Genomic DNA, 25,647 nt, shown 5'->3' on the forward strand with positions numbered 1-25,647 from the left:
GTGGGGCTTGCTCTTGTCTCTGTGGTCCAATCCCCTTTAGCCTCCTGAGTGATTGTCTTTTATTCTGTAGATGTTCTTTTTTCCTTCTCTGTGAGGTTTTTCATGCTTGTAGAGTTAGATTTTCCTTCTGTCCTGTATTTTCTGTCTGAGTCTCTTGGCCCCGACCTCTGCCCCTATCTGAGTGGACCCAAGGTGAACCACAGGATATAAAAAGAGTTGGTCCTTTTCCTCCTCCAAAGGCTGTGTCAATTCTAGCACACCAGCTACTGCTTCCCTTAGTGATTAGGTGACTGTTAATCTGTTCAAACTGGGACACTTTTGAGTGTTAAAGGAGACACTGTTGATACTTGTAACAAGTGTAAACTGAGATCGTCCCAGATAAACCAGGACATCTGGTCAGCCTTGTTATTGGTCATATCTAGAAACCAAATACCAGTCCCGTTGGGCCTCCTTTCTGGTCTTGTCAGCATTAGTCGGGAATAATTGCTTGCTCAGCCTTAGGAGGAATGAACGCTGCGGTACTGTTAAGAATCCTTGGCCTTCCTGCTCCCTTTTCTCTTGTTCTTTTGTTCTCTCCAGAGGTCGACTTTCTTCTTAGCTCCAGGGTCGGGTCGTCAGACCTCTTCTGTGAGGCAAAGCAGCCCCTGGACCCCTAACTTGTGCCCATTTTCACCACGAAGCGTTTTAAAAATGCAAGAAGATCGGGGCTATTTTGGATGTACCATCAATTAACTTGGGTCTTTTAAAATAAAACTCAAAGCACGTTAAATATTAATTCATGCCAGAAACCAGAGCAAAGTGTTTGTCATGTTTCATACATTACATTAATACTGCATGGGGCTGCCTCTTGAACCATCTGGAGGGCAGAATCCCAGGGCCCGTGATGAGGGTGGGAGGCAGTTGCTGGAGTTGTTTTGCGATTCCCACACCACTCCACGGCTGAGAGAACAAAGAGTCTTCTGTTGGATGTTCCTCCACAGGGTGGGAGCTGGGCTGTGTTCTCTAAAATTAGCTTCTTTTCCTCTGCTGTTGTCACAAATGAGGAGTCTTCCAGGAGGATACTCGCCATGACAACTGATGACCTAGAAATGTCAAGTGCAATTAAACACTATGATCTGAGAGCGATCACCCACGTTGCTCCTCAGGAGAAATGGATGACCGCGCATGAGGTTTTAGTTACCAGATTCAAACTGGGGTCTAAGGTTTCTCCTGTGGACATCTTTGAACTCCCACAGGGCCACATCAAGAGAAGCTGCCACCAGCTGCCCCAGGGTAATAGGTTACATGGCTGACTGCCCATTTCAGGGATGCCCTTAAGGATGGGGATCGTGTTGTCAGGTTCGTTCATGTGTTCTGGGCACTTAGCGTGGTGCCCAGCAGCTGGGACATGATCAGGAGATGTGTAGTGAATGAATGAACGAGCCACTTAGAATAGAAAGGGTCCAGCATTTCCATTCACTGAAGCCATCAGTGGCTGAAAATGAGATACTACACGAGAAATACTCCTATTCCCGAATGTGCTTCTTTATTTAGCGAGTTGCATTGAAATTCTTAACTTTTTAAGTTGTGGTATAATATATATACAGTAAAGCACAGAGATCCATAGCGAAGAGCTCAGTTAATTTTTTCCCGTGCACCTACCCATGTTCCCACCAGTCAGATCGAGATAACCTTGCTCATGCGCAACGAGGCTCCCTTGTGCCCTCTTTCTGTGGGCAGCTCCTGCCAAACGTAATCGCAGTCTTCTATTATCGGGTTGGTTTTGCCTGTTCTTGAACTTCATGTAAATGACAGCATAGAGTATGTGGTCGTTTGTGTTTGGCTTCTTTCACTCAATATTATGTCTGTAAGATTCATCCAAGTTGTTAATTGCTATGTAGCAGCAGTTTGTTCTTTTTATTGCACGGAGCCGTCCCATTATATGAACCCACCCCAGCCTATCCATTCTGTTTGGGCCATTTCCAGCTTTGGCTATTATGAATGAAACTGTGACGAATGTGTTCTTGTACATGTCTCTAATTGTACATGTATTCTCAAAGTTCATGTTTTAGTTATAAGGAGGGAGAGGGGGGAAATAATAATAACAACGGATACTTCCTGAAAGGTGACTGAGCCGGGAATGATCGTATGTCGCTACGCAAATGCTCTGTAGTCACAGCCCACGTATGCTTTTTATCGCTACATCAGTGTTTCCCAACGTTGGACCTTAACTAGAGAAACCTTTAAAAGCAAGACAACCTCGTGAGTACAAATTGATGGGATCAGTCAGCCCCTGAAATCAGCTAACTTTTTTTGTTAATCTTGCCCCTCCCCACATTATGCCCCTACCATATTACCACCTACTGTTGCTGTCCCTTCGCTAGGATGGGAGCTCGTCAGATGTGGGGCTGAATTCCCCACACCCAGTTCTATGCCTGGCCCTGGTAGACTTTCAATAAATATTCTTACTTAAAAGGGAACTATTCTTAAAGATGATTCTTGAGCAGGTTGATTTCGAATCTCCCGGACATTTTGCCACAAAACTGTCTTAGACCAGTAAAACCCAACCCTTTGTACTGAGTTGGAATGCCAGTGGCAGCCACCAACATCTACTTCTCTAAGAGAGCAGGTCTCTCAGGTGTTTGCTGGTGTTTTTGTGCCCTTTTTTTCCCTGTTAACCTGATGTTAAGCAGTTTAAAAGTTTTTTTTTTTTTTTTAAAGATTTTAACTAACATACAATATCTCAAGCGTTCTGTTTGTGTGTTGAGGGTTGTAACTATCACCTCAACAAGAAGCAGACCATTTCTATCACCCCATACGTTCCCTCCTCCATTGGCCACCTCTCCCCAGCTGTAGGCAGTGACAGATCTGACTTCCTTCAGTACAGATTAGTTTTGCCTGTTTTGGACCACATATAAACGGAAACGTGGTGTGTGCTTTGTTGTGACCGGCCTCCTTTGCTTATCGTAGTATTTTGAGATTTACCTTTGTTGTGTGTATTTTTGTTGCTGGGTAGTAGTATTCCATCGTAAGAATAGCTCACCCTTCGTTGGCTTTGTAATTGATGGACCTTTGGGTAGTTTGTCCTTTTTGGCTATTTTTAAGACCGTTTGGTATTACATTTTTGTGCCAGTCTTTTTGTGGAAGTAGATTCTCGTTTCTCTTGGGTGAATAAATATCTGGGGGTGGGCTTATTTGGGAAGTGTATGTTTAACTTGATAAGAAACTGGCAGTTCTTCAAAGTGATGGAACCACTTTACGCTGCCACCAACAACATACGGGTTTTGTAGTTCCTTCACATCTTTACCTACATTTGTTATTGTCATGGAGCTATTTTAGCCAGCTCTCTATTTTTTTTTTATTTTATTTTTCAATGTTTATTTACTTGTGAGAGAGAGAGAGAGAGAGTGGGGGAGGGGCAGAGAGAGAAGAAGACACAGAATCCGAAGCAGGCTCCAGGCTCTGAACTGTCAGCACAGAGCCCGATGTGGGGCTCAAACCCACGAACTGTGAGGTCATGACGTGAGCTGAAGGTGGAGGCTTAATCGGCTGAGGTGCCCCCACAGTTCTGGGTCTTTAACATCTAGCTTGAGCCTCCATTCACAGCACTAGGAGCTTTTTTTTTTTTTTTTTTTAACATTTATTTATTTTTGACAGAGGGAGACAGAGCAGGAGCGGGGGAGGGGCAGAGAGAGAAGGAGACACAGAATCTGAAACGGGCTCCAGGCTCTGAGCAAGCGGTCAACATAGAGCCTGCAAGGCTTTTTTTTTTTTTTTTTTGTTTAAGTGACAAGGCTCAGATTGCCTTAGGGTTTCCTAACCTGAACCCTTATTGTACTTTTGTTTGTTTCCTTCTTGAAAAAAGACTTTTAACTCATTCCAGTTTTCCTGTTCTTGTTTGTGAGGTCTGAAGTTCCAATTGAGCTTTTAAGGCTGGACCACCATCTGCTATTGGATTTTTGGCTTTAACTACATTGAACTAGAAAAACAAACTCTTCAAGAGTAAGGATGTTGTCTGACTTAATTGTCCCCCCTCGAGTTTGCAGAACAGCACTGCCACATAAGAAGTATTTGTTTAATGAATACATTTAAACTATGGAAGCGAACATATTACACTGTAATCAACATTTAGAAATTCATTAGGGGTTTCTGATAGTGCCAGAGTTTTGTTTTTTTTTTTTTCTTCGTAAAATCAAAATGGAATATAGTTTGGTGAAAAGGGTATGGAAGTTAACCAAAGAAAATAGATTAGAATTATTGATGAGTAAAAAAATTTTTTTTGTGAGCACCTGAGTGTCTCAGTTGGTTGAGCGTCTAACTCTTGATTTTGGCTCAGGTCATGATCTCGTGATCATCTCATGAACTGTGAAATTGAGTCCCATGTTGGACTCTGTGCTAACAGCATGGACCCTGATTGGGATTCTCTCTGTCTCTCCCTCTTTCTCTGCTCCTCCTCCGCTTGTGCATGCTGTCGTGTGTATGCTCGCGAGTGTGCGCTCTCTCAAGATAATAAACATAAAAAAAAATTTTGTGCTGGCACAGTATTTGGTTGTCCATGTGGTATGATAGAAGGGGGCTGTTGAAAGTTTCCATTTTACAAAATCTTTCTCCCACCAGATTGGCAGGACTAAAATATAAATTAGTAAAGATTTGTTTCTTGGCTAAGGTATTCTTATTTTCATGAGCTCTCTTTTAAAATTCAAGATTTTAAGCAAGAGCCATATGCATCCTTGTTGAGAATTAGTTTAACAGACTACTCCTTAGTTCCTTCACCACGTCTGGGGAAGCAAGACCCAGGAGAAGGCTTGGTGCAGTGCTTTGTTTCCTGAGAGTGAGGGTGGGGAGGGATGGGGGTAGGGTGTTGGGAGGGTAATTAATGTACCTGGGTGTGCTCTGGCACGTGAATGTGAGTTAATGTTGAACTTGAAAAACAGAGTGCAGTAGGGCAGGTATTGGGGGGAAAACATGACCTCTGTCCAAATTTTGTCTGTGAGGCTGTTAAAGATCAGATTTACATATAGAAAGTATAAAAGCCATTCCCTACTTTCTTTCATTCCTAAAATCCCATGCAAAAGATGACTTCTATGTTTTAAGGAAGGTTTTGTTCTCAGAGATAAAACAAATTAGGAACACTTAAGTTTTATCTCTTAGACCTAATCTGCAAGGAAATATTCTCGGTCTTTAATTTGTTCTTTTCTTTCACAATTAATCCCACAGTCCGCTTAAATCCATGACTAATCCAAAGATGCATTTAGTTTCATATTTAGTCTTCCCTTCCCATCTGCCTAGTAGTTTCCGTCTCTGCCCACGTGTGTTTGAGACCTCCAGTATTTGATCTTCATGTTTCGTTTCTCATTGACTTCTATAAAAGGAGTCTATCTGGAATATAATAAAATATCCGACAGTTGTACACACACTGCTAAATAAAATGGCTGTACTGAGGACGCTGTGCTGCTTTTCTTGCTTCCTACCGCACTCCGAATACGATCCTTCTCCTTCCTGGAGAGTCAAAGCCTGAGCGGCTTCCTGCCCACTCTGCCTTCTTTCCCACCATCCACCCTGTTGTCCACAGCACTTCTGGCATGCTGGCTCCCTCTGTTCTGTCCTGCTGGACGGGGTTTTGCACATCCTGTTTCCTCACCTCCGAACACTTCTCTTGCGTGACCTAGAACCTTCAACTCTAGGCTTACAGTGAATCCCCGGTGAAGCTTTCTCAGACTGACGGCTTCTCCCCATTTATTTCTTTTCATTCATAGACTTTGATTTTTTAGAATAGATTTTATTTAAGTGTTTATTTTTAAGAGAGCATGAGAGGGGAAGGGGCAGAGACAGAGGGAGACAGAGAATCCCAAGCAGGCTCCGCACTGCCAGCACTGAGCCTAACATGGGGCTTGAACTCTCAAATTGTGAGATCATGACCTGAACCAAAACCAAGAGTAGGACGCTTAACCGACGGAGCCAGCCAGGCGTCCTTTAGGATAGATTTTAAAGAAAACCTGAGCTGATAGCACAGAGTTCTTGAATAGCCCCTGCACAGTTTCCCCTATTGGCATATTAGTGGGGGACATTTTCGACTAATGAAACAATATTAATGACTATATTAACTCCACATTTTTTTTCAGATTTCCTTAATTTTTATCTGATGTCCTTTTTCTGTTCCAGGGTCCCATTCAGGATATGACATCACATTTAGTTGTTTTGTCTCATTGGGTTCTTCTTGGCTATGACAGCTTTTCAGACGTTCATTGTTTGTGATGACCTCGCCAGTTTTGAGGACTGCTGGCTAGATGTTTTGTAGGATGCTCCTCTGTTGGAACTTGTCAGAATTTTTTCCCCCTCATGATTAGGCTAGATAATGGGTTTGGGAGGAAAATCATGTACAGTGCCATTTTCATCATAGCATGCTAAAGGCACATCCTATCAGTGTGACTTATGACTGTTGATGTTGACCTTGACCTCCTGGTTGAAGTAGTGTGTGTCAGATTTCTCTACTGTAAGTTACTCTGGACCCCCACCCTGCCCCAGCCTCAACTGTCCTCTTGGGAAGGATGTGAGTAGACATAGCCCACAGCTGAGGAATGGGCAGTTATGCTCCCCTTCCTTTGGGGAGGAGCATCTACATAAGTTATTTGGAATTCTGCGTGAGAGATTTGTTTTCCATTTATTGATATATTCAGTCATTTACTCATCCATGTAGACTCAAGTATATTTCATACTTTGGGTTATAATCCAGTGCTGCTTATTTTTTCCCCCCAATTCTACCTTTGACCATTGGGAACTGTTTCACTTGGCTCTTGTGTCTCTTTGACCTTGTCTGGTCGATGTGGGCATTGACTTAGTAAATTATCTTTGAGCATCTTCTTAATTTCTGACACCACAAAATGCTTCAAGGTAATCTTGTGTATTTCCTGTCCAGACCTAGAATCAAATATTTCTCCAAGCATCCTTGGTTCCTTTTACTGGAGAATGGTGTTGAAGACCAAGATTGGGGTGCCAGTGTGTTCCTTGCTACTGGAATATTCCCCATGTATTTTTATTACTGTACCCGAAACTTTCATTAGTAGCATGAATTGTGTAGTATGTTATTTGCTTTCTTGTCTGTGTTTCCCACCTGTATTGTCTGCTCCATGAGGTCAGACATTGTTGCTTCACCCATAGTGCCTGATGCATAGTTGACCCTCAAGAAACATTTGTTGAGTGAGAGAATAAGTGAATGAATCTTGGCTGGAAAGCAGGACTTTGATCGAGAGCTCGAATGTTCATTCAACAGCTGTTTAAAGCCCATATTTCATATGAGTGGTGGTTCAGACTATAGGGGTTTCAGTGTGTAAAGTTTTAAACACAGGTTAGGTTGGTTAAAAGCTGAACAGGTGATATTGAGGATTCCCTTTCTGTACACAGAACTTACAAATTCATTAACTATGATGTTCACATTCTAATTCTCTAGTCAACTTGTTAATTAAGCTTTATGATTAGAAAAGGCATATATGAATTCTAGCTGAGTATTACACCCTGTAGGTGAGATAGCTGGATAGTAAACCCTTTTTTCTTTGCTGGTAGATACAATAAAGACATTTTTTTTTTTTCCTTACTGTTTCCCCCTCCCTCAGCTGCTGTGGGCGAGGAGGTACAAGCAGAGGTACAATGAATGTGCTATAATTGCTTTTTCTCTGTTAAAAGTCACATTTTGGAACAAAGCTAGAGACACGTGGTTAGCCATGTAGTTAAGCACACAGGGCTGGAGCAGGCACTGGGTAGGGGAGGTTACACAGGTAGTGTGAGGGAAAGGGTCAGAACTGGTCGGATCCCAAGCTTCAGCCTTCTGCATGGGCCAGTGCACCTTCTAGGAGGTGCTAGAAAGGCTAGAAAGCCCATCCTTTCAGTGCAGAGCCCAGACAAACAGTGTACTCCGTGTGGGGGCCTCGTGGGCGTGTCTCCCAGTGAAGAGCAGGGCCTCAGTTCATCCAGGGGAAGTGAGGGGAGAGGCGGCATACCCGGCCCAGAGACTTGGACACAGGGAGGTGGGGACTTGTCTGCTGGAACTGGAGTTGATGGTAGATACAGGGAGAAGAGCATGGTGCCAGGACTGAGTTCACTACAGGGTAGACTTGGGGTCCTGTGTCTACGGCCATACCACCCTGAACGCGCCCGATCTCGTCTGATCTCGGAAGCTAAGCAGGGTCGGGCCTGGTTAGTACTTGGATGGGAGACTTGGGGTCCCGTGGGCTGGCACCCCATAGTTGTCTCTTCGTTAACCAGGTCCAGGGGCCAAGTGGGGGGGAGTTGGTCACATGACCCCAGCCCTAAGTCAAGGGGAAATGCTGGGCCTGACTTAGGTGTCCTTGGTTATTATCTGACCTTTAGCTCTGGCTTACCTGATGACGAAATTATTCTAAGGTCACTTTTGGTTGCATACGGGGTCAGCCAGCAGAATTTGATGTTGCCCCTGGTCTTTAACTCAAAGGTTGGTTCCTATGCAGCATAAATACCTATGCTCTCAGCCCCAGCAGATCGAGTCTCTTCTGGGCTCTGCTGTGCTTCACTTCCCTGCTGTACCTAGCGTCTCTGGTTTCTGAAATCTGGGCAAGGAAGATGCTGTGGCTTTCCCTGGATTTCCTGGAAATCCTAGTTTAAAAGGGCCTCTTCTTTCCAGAGGAGACCTTTATTTCCTCCAGACACAGAGAAACGGCCTTTATTTCCAGTCTCTTGTAAAAGAAACATCTAAAGTTGGCAGCATGGCAGGTCCGCTCATTCACCCCTGGGCCATGCATTTTGTTGGAAAAGAGTGTTTTACCTTTTCATGCAGCCGTTCTCAAACTTGGGGGCGTCCAGGAATTCAAACGGCCGAGTCTAGGCCCTGCCCTGGGAAAGTCTGGTCGTGTAGGTCTGAAGCAGATATAGGTCACCTTGGTTCCACGCACAAGTCGAGAGCTCCCCGGCCCGTGGGGGCTGGGGGGTCACTGTCACTGTAGGACCTACTAGGTGCTGAGCTGCTTCTCTTGTGGCCACAATAGCTCCTGCCCAGTTATGGTGCCTTTGAAAATACTTTGCTGCCTAAACCAAATGCATGCCCAGGGCCAGAATGTGCAGTGGTGGTTCGTTCGTTCTCTCTCTCTCTCTCTTTTTCAATTTATATTTTTAAAAGTAGGCTCCAAACCCAGCGTGAAACTTGAACTCCTTACCTCAAGATCAAAAGTAGTTGCATGCTCTACCCACTGAGCCAGCCAGACTCCCCTGTGCAGTGGTTCTTCTAATATTTCTGGAAAACTTTAGGTTTAGGGAGCTGGAGAGAAAGTATTGGGACAGCAAGAGGAAGGGATATATTGAGAGCTTACTCTATGCCAAGCACAGTACTTTGCACTTTTGTATACAGAATCTCATTTAATTCCAATAAAACTGAACCAAGTAGATAGTCACACCTTTGTTCCTGGGGGAGGAAACTGCTGCTCAGAGAGGTTAATAACCTAACTTGCTGAAGTTTCCATAGGTAGTGGGTGGCAGATAGAGAACTTGGGCTTAGGTCTGTCTGACTTCAAGGCCAGTGGCCGTCCCACTCGTCCCTGTCACTGCCTTCTCTTCCATGCTGCCTCTCCGAGGAGAGAACACACAGCCCCAGCTCCAGCATGTGAGTGGCTGGTGGTCTGCGAGCTACTCACGGGCAGGGTGCTGTATTGGGAGGTAGGTAAGAACACAGATTCTAGAATCGGATGCCTGGAAAGGAATCCAGATCCTGCCACTTCTTAGCAATGCAACACTACACACGTCAGTTTCTTGGACCTTGTTGCATCATCTATACATAAAGGGTAAGAATATCTATCTCGTGGGATTGTTATGTGTACTAAATAAGTTGACCTAACACGTAGTGCCTGGTATATAGTGGCCACTGTTGGAGTATTAGCTGCTGCTTTATTACTGTAGCCACTATTGATTTTGGTACCCTTAGTGCTTAGCATGACCTGTGGCCCATTATTGGGGCTTAGGGACGTTGATGAATACATACATTCATTCTTCTTCCGCTTCCTCTCAACCTTCCACCATTCTTTCCTACCTCTTCTGTGCATTCTCTCACTCCCCAAGCCACAGAAGTTAACCTACTTCCCCTGCTTTGGATGTTTGTGACTTCACGTGTCCACACGAGAGGATTTCAAGGAGAATTGTGACAAGGCACAGAGAGATGAGCATCTACCCTTATCGTCTGTGTTTGTGTTTCTGTGGGTGGACAGATCCAGAAGACTATGAGTATCTGCATGAATTCGCACGTTGGGGCATCATTCTGCATTTCTGGGGTGGATTATGAGGAGTAGCGAGGATGTATAATTGCTGACAGTGCCTCACGTGGTGCTACTCTTCTTGAATTGGGTATCAGCCTGGGGTTTTAGAGAGGAAAGATTTGATAGATTTGATAGTGAAATCATTTTCCTTACCTGCTTCTCCCTTCTCCCTCCCTGTGGGAGAGTGGGAAGATGGGCTGTATGCAGAAGAGCTCAGGCTGGAGTGATCAGGTAGGAGGCAGACAGAGAAGCCTTGTGTGTTGAATTTAGCAACTTGCCTTTTATCTCCGAGGAATCTAGCGAGGAGGGATGGGGTAAGATAGTTGCATTTTAAAATGAAAACTGGAGCATGGGGGATGGGTTTGAGAGCTTCCATGCTGGAGGCGGAGAGACCAGGAAGAAGGTGACTGTGGCAATCAAGGCTCTGATGGAAGCAATGAGAGGAGAGGACAAGGGTGTGAGCTGAAATCAGCAGGGCTTAAAGATGAGTTGGACACTTCGGTGAAGGAGGAGTCAGGTGCTTTGTGTGGGAGAGTGGGTGCATGATGCTGCCATCAGCAGAGACAGAATACAGCTGGAGAAACAGGTGGGACTGGGGGTGAGACAGGGATTGAGCTGAGGACCATTGGAGTTTGGGATAGTCCTAGCATGCCCAGTGACAGATGTTAAAGAAGCTGTTGGATATGCAAGACTGAATTTTGGAGGAGGCACATCTTCTTGTAGGTGGTCATTGAAGCCATGAGTGAAGGTGAAGTTGGCCAAAAAGAACCTATGGAATGGAAGAGAAGAGAACTGTGTTAATTTCCTGTGTCTGCTGTGACAAATTGCCACAAACTTCAGTGGCTTAAAACAACCCAAATTTATTTAACACCACAGGATGTCAGAAGTCTGAAATGGGTCTTATGGGACTAAAATCAAGATGTCGGCAGTGCTGTGTTCTTTCTGGAGACTTGAGGGGTACAGTCTCTAAAGGCTGCCCATGTTTCCTGGCTTGTGGCCACATCGCTCTTACCTCTGCTTTCGTTATAACTTCTCTGACTCTGACCCTGCCTTCTTTTTATGAGGATCCTCATAGTTACATTGGTCCTCCCTGGATCATCTATGCTAATCTCCCCTTTGTACCTGCAAAATCCCTTTTGCCACGGAAGGTAATCTATTCACATGTTTCAGGCATTAGGATGTGCGCATTTCTGGGGGGCAAGTATTCTGTCTTCCATAAGGACCTGAAACAGAACTCCAAGGTTTACTGTCCTTAAAGGCACAAACAGAGGGTGAGGAGTAGGTGAAGGAGTCAGAAGTTAGAGTAGGGAGAATGAGGAGGCCATGGCTTTGAGGATGGTTGGGGGTGGGGGGAGATGGTAGAGAACCTCAAGAAGAGAGAATGATTGTTCCTGTCCAATGCACTAGGTTCTATAAGATAGAGATCAAAAGATGACCATTGGGCTTGACCACCCACAAGCAGTTCATTTTTTCAACAAGCATTTACGGAGCGTCTACTTTGTGCCAGGCGCTATGCTAGGTGCTGAAAATACAGCAGTGATGGAGGCACAGCCCCTGCTCACACCCTGGTGTTGGGGAAGACCAGCAAGAATCGAGTAAACAAATTGCATAGTTGTGACTGCTAGGTGAGGAGTCAAATTAGCAAACGTGAAAGAGAACGACTGGGGAGCGCTCTTCAGAGGTGACATCCGGATGATGAGTGACTCATTGAATAGCGGGGATGCCATTCTAGGCACCGGAAGCAGCTAGTGAAAAGGCCCTCACTGGTCTGGGCCCTAGCTTGGCCGGGACAGGGAGGTGCTTGGCATGGCTGTAGCACGAGGGTGAGGAGAAGGGCGGTGGGGGATGAAGTTGGGAGAGGCTGTGCATCATGGCTTTGGGATTTAAATGCCAGGTAAAGAGTGTAGATTTTGTTCTAAGATTGTGTTGGAGGAGGTCAAGGGTGAAACGGAAAGACTGGTAAAAGAGGCAATTGCAGTGAGAGTTTATGCTGGTTTCAGCTGGGATTGTAGTAGTTGTTAGGGGTGAGTTCTGTCCTCCAAAAAGATCTGTTGAGCCCCTGGTACCTCTTAATGTAATCTTACTAGGAAATAATATCTGTGCAGTTGTACTCAAGTTACAATGGGACCATACTTGGTTAGAGTGGGCCCTGATCCAACATAACTGGTGTCCTGTTTATAAGAGGGAAATTTGCACAGAGAGAAGGAGAGTGCCTTGTGCCCACGAAGGCAGAGATGGGAGTGCTGTGGCTTCAAGCCAAGGGACACCATGGCCACCACCAGAAGCTAGGAAGGATTCTCTCCTACAGGTTACGGGGGGAGTGTGGCTCTGCTAACACCCGATTCTGGAATTACAGCCTCCAGCACTATGAGACCCGTCCATTTCTGTTTTAAGGCACCCACTTCATGGTAGTTTGTTATGGCAGCTTAGGAAGCTGATAAGTGGAAAAGATGGGGATGGGATGGGGGGGGGGGGCAGGTAGAGCTGACAGGATTTGCTGATGGATTGAGAGTGGGAGGTGAAGGAAAGGGAGCAGCTGAGGACAAAGTCGATTTGTGGCCTGAGCAACGGGGTGGCTGATGATTCTCTTTCCCGAGATTGGAAATAGTATGGATGGAACAAGTTTGGGGAGCAAAATCGAGACTTGCCTATGTGAGTCAGAAGCTGAGCTGGAGGTATAAATTTGAGGGTCATTAGCATATAGATGGCATTGAAATAATGAGAGTAAGTGAAGTCACCCGGGGAGAGAAAGTTTCAGGCAACCCTGAACGGCCTTGAAAATGCCTCAAGTGGAAGAAACCGTGTTTTCAAACATCGGATGCCCTGGACTTTTTAGGGGTTCCAGTGGGGATGTGTGCTACTTGCACAGATCTGCCTGGTGAAGTTAAATGTGTATTTCTTTTATGTGGTCTGGTTTGAAAACCTGTCCAAGCTATTTTGAAGCTTCCTGTATCGAGAGGCAGAATCTGTTTTTTCCCTCCAAATTCCTCCCTCCTACACTGGCCAGTAATTGCATCAGTCTTGGGATTTGCTTTGATGAATGTGGCAGAAGCAATATCATGCTAGTTGCAGAGCACGGGCTCTGGAGGTCTTGAGGCTTCTGACTTGACTCTCTTGAGTCCCCACTGCTCCTCCATAAGGATGCTTGGGCTCTGTACTAACAATGGTCTGGGTGCAGCTGGGTGAGACCAGCAACAGAGCCACCCAGTCAGCCCTCAGAACTGGGGGAAATCCTACACTGTTGTTTTCAAGTCCCAAGGTTACAAACTGGTTGGTTACACAAAGGGATGTACTTGGTGTAGCGCTTGTAGTCACTTAGGTAAGATAGTACGGAGGGAAATAGCTGACTGCTGTTCCGGGTCATGGAAATAAATCGGGATTTAATCTAGATATGATTAAATGGAAATCCAAAAGGTCGTGGAATAATACATCATTCATGAAATGATAAAATACAGAAGGCACATTTCAGAGAGCAAATGGCACTCAATAAATCATTCCTTCAAAAAATATTTAACGGTCTACTTGCTACAGTATGCCTGGTGGGGCAGTAGGTGAGGGGTACAGAGGTGAATGAGACGAGGTCTCCATACTGTCACGGACTTAATGGAGTTTATTGTTAAGTGTGTGGCGAGGAAGGGCCGTGGAGGCAGAGAGTGTGGTTAAGGATAACAATGGCGGCTGTTGATGGACTGGGTCCTGTGTACTTTGTGTCCCTATCGAGACCTCACCACAACCCTATGTGGTAGGGATGATTCCTCTCCGTGCTACGCATGAAGAAACTGGGCCTTGTGATGGATAAGCAGTGTGGCCAGGGTTACCCAGCTGGAAAGGGGTGGGTAATACTACCAGCTGTGTCTGACTCTGCAGTTTATACTCTTCCCACCAAGTGTCTTTTATTTTCCCATTAATCCCTCACCCAACTCCGGTTAGAGGGCCAGATTGCAGGGTGGGCTTTGGGGTTCCTTTCTGGGTTGGCAGTTGGCATTGGGAGGATTGATCTTGAGTTGTTGAAAAATCACTGTGGAAACACAGCCCCCCATTCTCTCTACCCAAGGAGAACCTGGATTCAGTGGAGAGGGGAAGGCCACGTGAAGCCATACCGTCCGGATTTGAATCTGTGAAATCTCAAAAGATCCCTTCTCCCTCCCTAAATATACTTTAATAGGGCTGGCTCCCCCTTTCCCCTCCCCCCCCCCCCCAAGACGTTTCATCATTGTACCAGATTCTGGCAAAGCCACGTGGATGTCAGCTGCAAAGGAGAAAGCCACTTGCAGTCAGTGCCCTTGGCCTGTCTGGTCCCGCCTGGCCACTCCACCTGCATCCTGTGGCCTCCACGGCTTGGAAATGGCAGCCAGGTTCCACTGGCAGAGCTGGGACGTGGTGTCCCGGCCAGCGGACGCTGCTGCAGTGGGGGCGTGAGCTAAGATTGAAACGGGGTTTGCAGGTCGTTTGACTCTTGGGGAGACGGGTCCTGGCCAGGCGGTCCTCCTGTGCTGAGAGGAAGGGTGTCATGCAGGGTCTGAGGGAGCCTGTGGCCACTGCATTCCCAAGAGTCTGGCTGACAAGAGGGCCTGAGCGGGGAGGCCAAAATCAGCCTCTCAGGTAGGGTTCCAGGCAGACAGTTCCATATCCTGGGAGGCCAGGAATGGCTGTCAGTCCTGGGGGCCTTTGCACTGGTGTGGGCGGCTTTCCACAGGAGACCGTTCTTGATGGCTTGGGCTGGTGGCCTTGCGTGGGCACCGTCTCTGGGAGGGTGGGCCTAAGGGTTCGACAAGATGTACCGACTCAGCTTCCAGCCTTCGCAAAATGGGGGTCCCTTCAAAGACACTTGCTCCTTTTTGGTCCTCCTGGATTCTAGGTTCTCTGAATCCTGGGACTTGAGGGCCGAATCTAACCACAGGTCTCTTACTTCTATACAGACAAGACTTTGTCCTGACTGGATATTTAGGACGATTTTGAACTTTAAAAAAAAAAAAAAAAAAAAAAAAAAAAAAAAAAAAATTTTTTTCCCCCCCTGACGTGGCCTTGCTCTGCGGTGGCTGCAAGCATGGGGCTATAGGATCTAGAACATCCACGGTGGGTAAACGGGAAAGGCAGACCAATCCAGTGCTCAGTGGAGGACCTCTAACCAGAGAGATGGCAGTCCCCCTGGAAAGAGCTGACAGGTAGGCACCTTAACTGGATCGGCAGCTAGGCACGTTCTGTTGGACCTCAGTAGAGGCCAAGGCCAAACCTCAAAGTATGTTCTTTTCTCTTTTTAAATATAGCTACTGTTCATTTTATTAGCAGTATCTAACATTCCTCAGATATTTACCAACATGCCAGAAACTTTGCCAGGTGCGCTACCGAGATTAGTTTCGTTCCCACAACACTATGAGGTGGATGGTATCAGAACCCCTTTTGCACAGATGGTGAAACAGAAGTGCAGAGAAAGTAGGGAACTTGTCCTCAGTCACCTGACTGGTAAGTTGTGGACCCAGGGATTTGGCGGAGGCCTGAGCACTCACCCATGCCGCCTCCAGTGGGCAGAGAAAAACTGCGCACAGGGTAGAAAGCTTACAAAACGTAACAGAGAAACAAATCCTCTCTAGTCTCTCTCTCTCCCCAACGGTAGCTACCGCTACCGCTAATATTTTTTCCGTGCCCGTAAGTATGTAGCTTAAAAAAGGGTTACAAGACCTCCTGACTTCTAGACTGCTCTTTAACATTCTGCATTCGATTTTGAATGTTTTCCAGTATTAAATATATTCAACACCTTGATCTGTAATGGCTGCAAAGTATTTTATTATAAAGGAATCTATAGTTTGGAAAATCTCTATTGGAAATTTAGGTTGTTTATAAATTTTGTTGTTATAAAAATTGCCATGATTAGCAGCTTGATGAATCTTTGCATCCACCTCGGAAGACTGCTGGAAGATAAACTCTTAGAAATGGTGTTTCTACATCGAAAGGGATGTACATTATAAAGGCTCTTGGTATTATTGAAAAGAACTCTTTCTGGAAGGTCTGTACTAATTTCCTTTCTCACTAGCAGAGTATAGGGCACCTGCTTTACAGCTCTTCCAACAGTGGATATTGTATTATTGTTATTTTATTCTCTTGTTTTCACCAGAGAAATTTCACAATCTTTGATTACTAATGACATTGGATGCTAGGCTAATCAGCCACATGTAGTTCCATTGTGAATCTCCTTTATTAGAGTATTTCTTATTGATTTGGATGAGCTCTTCATATATGAAGATATGGCATGAGCCTTTTATCCTAGGGTGTAGATATTTTTCCCATTTGCCGTGTACTTTTATATTGAGTTATTTTTTTTTTTTTAATGTAAAGAAGTTTTAAATTTCTAGGTGATCACATCTACTAATCTTTGCCTTTACTGTTTTACTTTTGGTTCCGTTCTGGATGATACATATCTCTGTTTAAAAAGAATTGATTTTTTTACTCATTTTTAAGTCCTCATTTGACAAACACTTGAGTGTCTGTGCTGTACCTGGCCCATCATAGGCATTTGTGGTATATAAGTAAGATGGATGAATTTCCCACTTCGGACTTTTTCCTGAAAAAGGGAGATTTCTACCTGAAATTTTCTACCTGAAAATTTCTACCTGAAATTCACTTTTAAATACAGTGAGAAGAGAGTTTCTAGGAAGATGGTCTTTCTTTGCAGGGTCACTTGGAGCTTGGTTGAACACTGGTAGCTCTGCCTTTCACAGAAGGAAAGAGTTAAGAGGGAAAATCTTTTTTAATATTTATTTTGAGAGAGAGCATGAGTGGGGGAGGGGCAGAGGGGGAGAGAGAGAGAGAGAGAGAATCCCAAGCAAGCTCCATGCTGTCAGTACAGAGCCTGACGTGGGGCTCGAACTCTCGAAACATGAGATCGTGATCAAAGGTGAAACCAAGAGTCAATTGCTTAACCAACTGAGTCACCCAGGCACCCCAGAGGAAAATTCTTAAAAAAAAAATTTTTTTTAACATTTATTTTTGAGAGACTGAGCAAGACGGAGCATGAGTAGGGCAGGGGTGGGGAGCGAGGGTGGAGGTGGGGGGGGACACAGAATCCGAAGCAGGCTCCAGGCTCTGAGCCGTCAGCACAGAACCTATGCGGGGCTCGAACCTACGAACCACAAGATCATGACCTGAGCCCAAGTCGGCCATCCAACCGACTGAGCCACCCAGGTGCCCCCCGAGAGGAAAATTCTTTAGCTAAGGCCAGAACTTTAAGGCTTGAACCAAAATGGCTTTCTGTCTCGATGGAAGATCTATTATGAAGAGGTCAATGTCCCTTGACCCAACCAGACTGTAAAATTCCAGACCACTTGCCACAGGCCAGTTAATCCTGCAAGGGCCACTGAGGCCCTTCTTCTGAAATTGGTCTCCTTGGGTAGGCTTGTGCCCTCATCCAGAACAGACCTGAGGCTTTGCTATAATTGTTAAGAGTTCCTAGTTGGCTGCTTTTGCATAATAGATCCTGCAGAGGTGGCTTGGTATGGAAAAGAAGACTTGGCTTGACCCCTTCAGTTCCTGCTGTCCCTGAAGCTGATGACACAGCACCTTCCTTGTTCAGTCTTGGTGCAGTGGCCCCTTCACATGAGTTTGTGAATAAATACCAGATGCTTTCTCCACGGAAGGCGACAGGCCCAGGATGCACAGTGGCTGTTGGATAGTCACAGTTCTGTTTCCTTGCTAGTTACCTGGACCTGGGTCCCTTGGCCCCTGGAATACAGCTGTTGACTTTTCCAGCCATGGTGAGAAAAAAGGAGAGTAGGGGTTTGATTTTCTTGCTATTGCCCTAAATTGGCCAATGTGTGGAGGATGCCTAGGACAACGTAGTAGGTGTCCAGGACTGAAAACAGGGGTAGTATGGACAGCAAGAATCAGAACACTGGGCTTCCTGGCAGAAGATTTGGACAAAGAATTCTGAGAGGCACATTCTCATGATACAGGGATAGAGATCATGGAGCCCTTGCTGCCCTGACTGGGATCCTGGTAAGAGCTCTTGCGTCCTTGGTGATTGTTTCTGTTTTCTTCTCTGAGTAGCCTGCTCTGCAGGCAAGGGACCTCTCTGTGCCAGGGCAGGCCACCAGTCCCTGGTGGAGGGACAGTGCACCATGCTGTGCTGTATACTGGTTCTCAAGGAACACTACCACTCTCGATTTGCAGTGCTCCCCCGTTTCCATGGTCTACAGACTCCCACCATGGCTGATGTCGAGCTACCAACAGTTTAACCAGTGGCTCACAAAATTGGCTCTTGGGAGCTGTTAGGAGCAGACTGCAGGCTGTCACTGGAAGTACTGTCACCCTTCCAGGGGGCTGGGTGCCCACGTCTGAAGGAGAGGCTGTGTTTGCCTGACCTGGGCTCAGCCAGGTATCTGAGGTGCCAGTGATCCTGGTAACCTCCTGGCTGTTCAGGGAGGCCTCAGTCTCTTCCCCGGATGGTCCTTTTCTTTGGCAGTTTCAGAGCGTGACTCCTGGCATGATACATCTTAAATATGGAGTGACCCACTTTCGATGGCTCCCTTAGACAGTTGAACTCCTCCTGTATTTCTACATAGTACTGCAAATCTTCTCCATGGCACTGATCACTCTGTTACTAACTAGGTGTGTGACCTTGGGACGATCGCTTATCCTCCTCGGGCCTCAGTGTCCTTACCTGTAAAGTGATGGGGTCGGGATGGATGATTTCTTAAGGTCTCTTGCAGCCCTAACATGCCATGATTTTAAGAGTCTTTGAACGACAGCAATATTTATAGTAAATGATCTTCCAGTTCAGGCTGGCTCATAATCTGTGTGAAGCAGAGAGGAACATGCTAAGTCATTTGGGAAGAAATGTTATTTTTTAGTACCATAGATGCTGGTAATAAAACACAAATTCAAAAATGAAAGGAATTGGGCCACATTTCTTAGGTACAAAAGACTGACACCTTGAAAAACGATGGGGTTAATAGATTCAGCTATGATGATCCCTGTGGTTCCAGCTCCAGAAGAAAGGTCCTCCTGGGAAATCAACAGGAACTCTTTTAGACAGATCAACCCTAAATTATGGAGGGATTATCCGGGTTAAATCTTGCTTTCATGCTTTTTGACTGCATCTATTCTGCTTAATTACTTACTTGGTTGGCATCTCAGATTTCCTCTATTTTTGTGCAGCCTGCAGGGACTCCCTCTGATGAGATAGGGTGCTATCTTGAAAGAGCAGTGGATTAGCAATCAGGAGACCCAATTTCCAACTGGTGGTAAGACTCTAACAGATGATTTCTCTGATCTGGGTCTCAGGTGCATTTATTGAAAAATGAAGGATGTGGGCTAGATCAGTGATTCACAGCCAGAGGGCATTACAGAATGTAAGGCCAGACTTGGTCTGGCCTTGGTTCACAGGTGCGTTTGGGGCTCAGGTCTGCTCCACCTGGCTCTGTTTGCCGGGCCTAGTGGACTCCCCTAGGCAGGTTCCTCTCTCAGCACTGGAGAAATGGAGAACACAGTGCCTCCCTTCTGGAGGCCAAGGCTGAATTGAGTCTCGCTGGCCCTTTTGCCTACAGCACACCGGCCAAGGCAAGTGACGTGGCCAAGCTAGATGCCCTTGGGGCAGGAGTTTATGCTCCTCCTCTCCTGGGACAAACTGAAGTCATACGGTGACCTTGGGAATCGGAAGGGGTGAAGATCGGGAACAGTATACAGCCTCCCAGAGAGGGCCTCTCGTCCGTCATTTTATAGAACAGCTTCAAGATAAGAAACAGAGGAAGGCTGATCGCCTCCCTGGCCACACGCAACACATACACAAACAAAATCCAAAATACCCAACAACGATAACAATAGTGAGAGCACACTGGGAGCATATGTAGTAAAGGCTGCCTACTTCTCTGGGTGGCTGGAGGTCAGGTCCTATAGCCGGTAGTCTTATTTGAAAATAGTTTTAGTTGTACGAAGCCTCGGTTCCACAGCTGTGAAATGGGGCTAGTAACCTCAGTCTGTGTCCTCAAAGCGTGGCTGTGAGGCTTGGGTTAAGGAAATAGCTGTGACGTTTTAAGCATGATGCTTGGCACATAATGGGTGTTGGGAAGACATTTGTTTCTCTTCCTTGCCCATCCTTGAGCCCATCTCCTTCTGGCTGGATTATGAGATCAGCCGCCTCTCTGTGCCGCTGTCACCCTGCCTTCAAATTCTCTCCTAATGGCTCTGCTTTTTCCTGTCCCTGTGCCTTCAGTGGGCACTCTGCCCTGCTTGGTGCATCCTCTCTTTTGCAAAAATAGTATTTTTCCTTTATGGCTAGCATGAGTCCCACTTTCCTTTGCTAACAGCAGCTCACAACAGACTCTTTCTCTTTACCATTCGGTATTTAACCTTGTGTGGCCTCCTGTTGCCAATTGATGTCTGCTGAAAGTTCAAGGACAGAATCCATGGTTGACCCGTCTCTGTATGTCTTATACCAGCCCTTTGCAAAGAATGCAGTAGGTGCTTAGTATTTGTTGAAAGACTAGAAAAAACCGTCTGGTCCCCAAAGCCATCACCTTTATCTGTGTGATGTGACTGAGACCAGAGGACCAGCAGGAAGAACAGGCCTCATGGGGACTCACATAGGAGGCTGTATTGGTGGGGAGCTCGGGGTGCCCCGAGCCTGGCCCTGGGTCATGTGGTCTCAGGAGAAACTCCAGAGTGCTGGGACCCACTGATAAGCCACTAGGCTGGTGACTGGCCAGCTGTCCGGCCACTGTTTAGACACGGAGTTGACCCCCGCCTGGCCCACATGCCAAAGGAACAAGCCTTTATTTTTTAAATTTTTATTTATTTTTCATGTTTGTTTACTTTTGAGAGAGAGGGAGAGAGAGAGAGAGAGAGAGAGAGAGCGTGAATGAGCAGGGGAGGGGCAGAAAGAGAGCAAAACACAAAATCTGAAGCAGGCTCCAGGCTCTGAGCTGTCAGCACAGAGCCCAACCTGGGGTTCGAACTCAGGAACTGTGAGATCATGACCTGAGCTGAAGTCAGACGCTCAACTGACTGAGCCACTCGGGTGCCCCAGGAACAAGCCTTTATAGTTCATTCTTGTCTGGGGTGGAGTTGGGGTCCCTGCCGGTGCCTTGTGGGGTAATAGTTGCTTTTCTGCGTCACAGAACTTCATTCTGTGGGTGACCTCTTCATTGTCCTTGTCTTGAGTTAGGGAGCTTTGAGAGATTGCAGGTTAATTGGAGATTTAGGACTTAAAAAGGGGTGGAGGTGGGGAGGGTACGAGAAAGGAGGGAAGAGTTTGGTAGTGTTTTTGTACCTTGTGTGAAAGGTACCTTGTACCTTGTTCTTGTACCTCTGTGTCCCTTGTTCTTCATCGCAGGAATGACTTCCCCATGCACCCAGTGGCTCAGGCCAAAACCCTAGGAGTGCTTTTCAGCACTTCCTTCCCCTTTCCGAGCCCACCTGTGGTCTGTCCCACCTTTCCTCCACGTCTGTCCCTCATCTGATCCTGTTCTCCTCACGTCTCCCCAGGACCCCCATTGTGACCTTCTCATGGCAGCTGACTCTTTACTGCCCCACCCTTCTGCCCCCCTACAATGTGTCTTCTAGAACCACAGCCAGAGTGAGGACTTCAAACTCTAAATAAAATAATGCTGTTCTCCTCAAAACCCTCGTGGCCTACAGTTTCATGGACTATAAATGGCAAACTCCTTGCCATGAAACAATATGGTGGTTCCTCAGAAAGAGAAACCTAGAATTACCGTAGAATCCAGAAGTTCCACTTTTGGGTATGTGAATTGTTAGAAGATAAGCTGAAGCATAATAAAAATTTTAAGCGTTGGAGCAAAACTTGAATTGGGCAGTGCCGTATAGGGTGGTCAGGAGCACTCCAATGGCAGGAACTAAGGGAGGGGACTAGTATAGAGAAGAGGTGGAAACAAAGCCAAGGACGTTCTTTGATTGGTTATAGCTTGAGTGTGTTCCTTATTTGGGAAAGCCTAGTTGGTTGGTTGTGATGAGTTGTCCTTAGGTTTTGGTTTCTTGAGACATTACAGACTTATGTATTGGTTTGCTTACTTAGGCTACTAAAGTGCCCAAGCCACCTCGGTCTAATGACCTCCATGTTTAATTACTTAATGACCCAAAGGAATTGGAAGCAAGGTCTCAGATATTTGCACATCCATGTTCATAGCAGCACTGTTCACGATAGCCTAAAGGTAGCAGCCATGTAAGTGTCCATTGGTAGATGAACGTGTACACAAAGTGTGGCATATTCTCAGCGTGGACTGTTACTCAGCCTTAAGGAAATCTTGTCGCATGCTATAGTTTGGATGAATCTTGAGGACATTATGCACATGTGAAATAAGGCAGTCATGAAAGGACAAATACTGAATGATTTCTACTTACATGGGTTTTATAGAGTAGTCAAATTCCTAGACAGAAGGTTGAAAAACAGTGGTTGCTTGGGGCTGGGGGCGGGGGGAATGGGGAATTGTTGTCTAATGGGTACAGAACTTCAGATCTGCAAAATGAAAAGTTCTGGAGATGGACAGTGGTGGTTGCATGACAGTGTGGATGAACACAACACTACTGAACTTTGTACTTAGAAATAGTTGAGATGGTAAATCTTATGTTAGGTGTCACTAGCCAGTTAAAAAATCCAGGGGCACCTGGGTGGCTCTGTCAGGTAAGTGGCCGACTCTTGATTTGGCTCAGGTCATGATCTCATGGTTCAGGAGGTCGAACCCCACATTGGGCTCTGTGCTGACAGTGTGGAGCCTGCTTGGAATTCTCTCTCCCTCCCTCTCTGCACCCCCCCTCATGTTCTCTCTCTCTCTCTCCCTCTCTCAAAAATAATAAACTTAAAAAAAAAAAAGATGAAAGAAAAAAAGAAATCCAAATTGCCCATGATCTGCTGGTCTCTACTTGATCTGGCCTCTACGAAACCTTAAGCCTCTTCACACCGGGCCCCTCCTACACATGGTCCCTGCACCAGCCTACTCTCTCTCTGTTGGCCTGTACTTGTGTTCTCTGTGAAGGGAAGTTGCATTTCTGCCATCTTCTTGTGGGCTGGGCTCCACTCCCGGGTCTCCTCCTACTCCTCCTTTTCCTCCAGTTAGTCCTTATAATGTGACCATTTGCCTCCTTTATGGGCCATCAGAGTACTTATGATTGAATTCTCACTCCCTAAACCTGTTGTTTTGACTTGTTTACCCCGGGGACAAGGCTCATGCTCACTAACTGTTCATTCAGCGGTGTTTTCTGCCTCATGTTTCTGGTTGATGGTTAAGAGGACATGTGTTCTATGTGGTTTTCCTGGTTGTGGGTCTGAGTGACACTGAACCAGCCATGATCTCTGGACCAGACTGCTTGTGCTCCGGGATGGAAGCTGGTTGGATGTGGGATTAACGAAATTAATTAGCCTTCCCAGGGATTAAATTATTAACCTTGAACTCAACATATTTTTATTGGATTTCTCTCATGCTTGAGGCATTAGGGAAGGGAAAGAGAGTTGTAAAGAGGGACAAGACACAGCACGTGTCTCAAAGAGCTTCTAACGTGACAAGATTAAGTAGCGAAGGCCTCGGTGAACAGTAGGAGGTGGGGTGTGGTGAGAGAGGGGAGGGACAGAGGGGGATGTTACGTCACAGCCACGCGGCTCCAGAGAGGCTCTACCAAAAGGGTCTGTTGGGGTGGGTCTGGAAAGGTGGGGGGATTCCGCTATGCGGACCTCGATGCAAGAGCGAAGCCGGGTTTGCTGCGAATGAGGGCGAGACGGGAAGCGGTGGCGGGTGCTTGGGTGATCTGGCAGGGCCAGTCGGATGGCGCGGGGAAACAAAGGGCCCTAAGAGTGTGTTTGCGGTGTGGCCATTGTTCTCTGTAGTCCAGAGGGAGTCTGTGGCTTCCTAGCAGAAGAGTGAAGAGATCAAAGCCGAGTGGGAAGATGGCTTGATGCTGATGGGCGGGTTGGCCTGGGGGGGCCGAGAGGCTGGCGGCACAGGCCCCATTTGTACCTGGGGGCTCTTCCAGTGGAACAGGTAGTCGACCGACCGTGCTGGCCCGGATGTGGGTAGTTAGGAGGAGGAGGGCGAGGTGTCTGAGGTATGTCAGACAGCACTCGACAGCTGTGTGGGGGGAGCGGGGAGAGAGAGAGAGGTGTGGGTGTGAGCGCATTTGTAGGCAGAAAGGGAGGAATCCCTCCCAGGGCTTGGCAGCCAGAATTCCCTGGCTGGGAACTAATTTCCAGATGCCCCACAGTCAGGTGCCAATAACTGCCTTTCCCCACCTGTGGGGCTTGGCCACCGCCACGAGGATTCCCCTTTCCCCACAGGAACCACAGAGAAGCCCAGAACAGGAGCAGGAATCTGTCTCCGATTTGGAATCTTGATGCGTGAGCCCGGGTGCCCCGTGGCTTCTGGAGCTGTCGCCCTGTTTCCTCTCCAGCCTCTCGCCTCTCGCCTTGTTCCGCTCATGTTCAACATCGCTCTGCTGTCCCCAGGCTCTGTGGCCGAATGTCCTCCTTTGACCCCTGCGGGGCCTCCTGGCACCTTGTCTGCTCTTTGCTGGCATGTGATACACCCTGGGCTTTTCTGGTTCCAGCCACTGCCCACCCCCTGGGGCTGATGCCTGAACAGTGTTTGCACAGAGCAGGTTAATGCTTAATAAGTATTTGTGGAATGATTTAAAAACAAGCAAAATGGGCCCAACTAAATACGTTTGCATTTTAGCACCACTGCCTAAAGGGATAAAAGGAATGTTCAACCCATTATAGGACGTTGACATCTAATTTCATTTCTTACTAATGCATAGTTAGAACAGAATCCTATCATTCCCATGGTACCAATACTGGCGTTGCATTTCATTAATCAAAATGAGCAATGTTTGGTTGAAATATGCACTGAGAAAGAGGAGAGCTAGTATAAAGGGTTTTCTAAATGAAATTTTTTGTCTCAACTCCAGCACAGTTAGCAAACATTGTTGCATTAGTTTCAGGTGTACAATATAGGGATTCCACACTTCTATACATTCCTCAGTGCTCATCAGGATAAGTGTCCTTGTAATCCCCATCCCTTATTTCACCCCTCCCCCTCCCCTCTGGTAACCCTCAGTTTGTTTTCTATCGTTAAGAGTCTCTTCCTTGGTCGGTCTGTCTCTCTTTCTCCCCCTTTGTTAATTTGTTTCTTAAATTCCGCATAGGAGTGAAATCCTACAGTATTTGTCTTTGTCTGATGGACTTATTTTGCTAACAGACTCTAGCTCCATCCATGTTATTGCAAATGGCAAGATTTCATTCTCTTAGGGCTGAATAATATTCTGCTGTATATGCACACCACTTCTTTTTTAAGCCATTCTTTTATGTTTATTCATTTTTGAGAGACAGAGACAGAGTGTAAGCGAGGGAGGGATCGAGAGAGAGGGAGACACCGAATCCAAAGCAGGCTCCAGGCTCTGA

At 46.4% G+C, this 25,647-nt stretch overlaps 1 protein-coding gene and 1 pseudogene across 1 annotated transcript in view; both read left to right on the plus strand.

The window, feature by feature from the left end:
* TMEM178B (transmembrane protein 178B) overlaps positions 1 to 25,647 on the plus strand; it is a 357,133-nt gene that overhangs the window by 53,678 nt on the left and 277,808 nt on the right. The window lies entirely within an intron of this gene.
* On the plus strand, positions 8,100 to 8,207 carry LOC132679907 (5S ribosomal RNA; annotated as a pseudogene).

The sequence above is a fragment of the Panthera onca genome, chromosome A2 (genome assembly GCF_046562875.1).
Source record: "Panthera onca isolate mPanOnc1 chromosome A2, mPanOnc1 haplotype 2, whole genome shotgun sequence".
Lineage (NCBI taxonomy): Eukaryota > Metazoa > Chordata > Mammalia > Carnivora > Felidae > Panthera > Panthera onca.